We start from the raw sequence: 3388 nt of genomic DNA, 5'->3' as shown, positions 1-3388 counted from the left end.
GAGAGACTAACCAGTAGGTCAACAGGGCTCCTTACCTATTTCACATTTTTTTTTTTCCAATTTTAAACATGATTAGTACTATGGTAGTATATATGTTACTTGCAATTAATTTGCATTTACAGTTAATATTCTTCCATTGTTTGTACTACAAGTTTCTACCTTCAAAATCAAGATGATAGATAAGAAAGATAGCAACACAACTTTAGGTACTATATGATGGGTTCTGGGCTTTTTCTCTTGTTTATCAGAGTGATGAAGGAGTGAACAAAAGAAATACATGGAATTATGGAATGTGTTCCATCAATAACTGCAATACTAAGTAACAGAAAAACAGTTTGAGTTACTATAGAAAAGGAAAGAGCTAATCTTGAAAATGTAAATCAATACTAAACTGTGAAGTTTATTTTAAATTATACATTGACAATTGGATTTTATTATTTAAATAATGGAAGACAGTTAAATCTTTAAGCATATAAATGACATGACATGAACTATAGCTGGAAAGATAATTCTGTCCATATTATGCAATATGATTATAAGAAATTAGAAGTAACAACATGAAAGTAGTGATATAAGAATGTATTTGTTAAGAAGCAATAGTTATGGAAAAGTTTTCATAAGTAAGAAGATGGAAGAGTAGTATCGAAGTGAGTGTGTGAAGAGATAAATTAGGGGTGCATCCAGTTATGACTGCAAATACCCTTGTGTGGGCAACAAGAGGATAAGGAGGAGGTATTATTTGAAATTCAAATGGAAAGGCATACTTTGGATTCAGCAATATAGATGTCTGTGACTGAGAGCCATAGGGAGCTCAATTTACTGACAACTGATCTCAGCTTTAACTAACCCTTTGAATAGGCCAAAAGAGTGTCTGACATTACTTTTGCATAAGAACAAGATTTGATTGCATAATCACAGAAAGAATGAGCTCATTTTGTATAATTCCTATAACCTAAATCCAAAAGTATAAATAGCAGTATCTTATGTTGGAGGAACCAACAAGCTAAAAAACCAATGGTGGACACAGATGAGCACCACTGTAGCCATGAGTGTATATCACCTGGCAATCACAGTAAAACGTAATTCTATTGGGCTTGTCTTAGGTGTCATTCTCCAATCATTACCAGATTTAGTAGGGTTCCTCCAGGGAGCATAAGAAGTAGAAGATGTTATTCTTGCTTCCTTAATTACTTATACCTACACTTAATAGGAATTTTATTCTTTTTATCAGATGATCCTTTCTATCAGCCTAGTGTCCTACACTAATCCTTATCCTCTATTTCCAGTGCCTGGAGGCGTTGGTTTGGGAGCTTGTTAGTCATACTGCCTTTAAAATTGCGGCTGGAGCCAGTCACCTATAAACAAGATGGCTTCCCAGAGTCTGCTGTATCCCAGACTTAGAAATGCATGAGGAGGAAAAGAACATCCCCTCCCTTTGATGAAGATCATCTTCTCCCTGTACTTGTTCATGTTAGCAACATAGCCCTCCCCAACTTTCCTCCTCTTCCAACATCTGACACATACCTGACCTCTTCTCTAAATGAGGTAAGTCTAAACCTGACATGGCATTAGGACCAACAAAGGAAACAAAAATACATAATCCTAACTTATTAATTTATAATGAAAAATACAACTTTCAAGCAAACCAGAAAGTTTGACTAGGAAGGACTGCTACATGAAAAGTTAATTACAATCACAGGGCCAGCTTGTTGTTTCACTCTGAGGATGAAAACTTCCAAAAAAAGTGCACATTTTTTAGGCAGCACATTCTCTCCATATTATTTTGGAAGCCAAATAATAATCAGAAAGTTTATCATGATGATAATTTTACAATAAAGGGAGCTAGATATATGATTTAAATTTTACATGGCATCTCCTAAAATTATTGTTTTTATCTCCACAGACTGCACTGAGTGTGTTTAGGCTTTATCATTCAATCCCTGCTCTTTCTTGCTTGGACAGTGCTAGGTGGACATGGTGACCTCTTTAAATTTCTTCTATAGAGCAAAATAGGAGACTATGTATAGATAGCATAAAGTTGGTAGATAAGAGCAAAAATCACAATTTTCAGAAAGATATTGAAGAGAAATAAAGAAAGCAGGAGAAAGGTAAGAAATAGAGCACTTATCATGAATTAGAGTAGCATTCATTTTTATACCACACATTCAAGCTAAATATGAAAACAAAAATTATACTAATAAAAAATAGTGAGCTATGGATTTTGTAGCTATCATCTAAGAACAATTTCAAATGTGTGATTTCAGAGATTACAGGATTATTTTAGAAGTTAAAAAGCTTAAGAAGAAGTTATGGTGAATTGGTCCAGCTTTGAAATGCATATGAGATGACTGAAATTACAATAAGTTAGTTTAGCTGCACCTTAGTCATCAAAATTATCTAATTCCAGGTCTTTGGACATTTCATTATAATAATTAACTTTGTCTTCTCAACCTGCCCTTTGCAATCTCCTGTTCAGGTCTTTAATCTCATCATTTCTTCCACTGGCTTTAGCTATTCTCCATTCAACAGCAAGTTCCAGAGTCTCTTCTGACCTCCATTTTGGTCTTTTTTTTTTTTTTTTTTACCATTTTAATAGTAGCTCTGGTAGCATAGTGGCTAAAGCACTTGACTGCTAACCAGAAGGCTGGTGGTTCAAACCCACCAGCCACTCCTCGGAAGAAAGGTTGGGCAATCCTACTTCCATAGTGATACTGCCTCGGAAACCCAAGGAGGGGTCGCTATGAGTCGGGTTTGACTCGACGGCACATAACAACAACAACAACATCAACCATTTTAATGATCATTTGCTTTCTTCATGTATGATGATCTTGATGTCATCCCACAACACATCTGGTTTTCAGCCACTTGTGTTCCATCTGATCTTCTTTGTGTTCAGTCTATTCTTCAAATGGTCTCTAAATTCAGTTGCAATATCATCAAGGTAGTATTGTGGTTCTAGTTGGCTTGTTTTAATTTTCTTCAGCTTCAACTTGGACTTGCATATGAGGAATTAATGGTCTGTTCCATAGTCATCTCCTGTTTTTGTTTTGACTGAAAATATTGAGTTTCTCCATCATCTGTTTCCACAGATACAGTTGATGTGATTCCTATGTATTCTGTCTGAGGAAGTCCACATGTATAGCCATCATTTATGTTGTTGAAACAGGTTTGCAATGAATAAATGGTTGGTCTTGCAAAATTTTATCATATGATATCCAGCATCATTTCTATCATCAAGACCATGTTTTCTAGCTACCAATGATGATACCTCTTTGTTTCCAGCATTCACATTCCAATCACCAGTAATAATAAACTTATCCTGATTGCATATTTGGTCAATTTCAGACAGAAGAAGTTGGTAAACATGTTAAATTTGATTTTTTTCTCT

The sequence above is a fragment of the Orycteropus afer genome, unplaced genomic scaffold, assembly GCF_000298275.1.
Source record: "Orycteropus afer afer isolate SDZICR_OR568_19922 unplaced genomic scaffold, OryAfe1.0 scaffold00186, whole genome shotgun sequence".
Taxonomy (NCBI): domain Eukaryota; kingdom Metazoa; phylum Chordata; class Mammalia; order Tubulidentata; family Orycteropodidae; genus Orycteropus; species Orycteropus afer.
Note: the sequence above shows the minus strand (reverse complement) of the source record.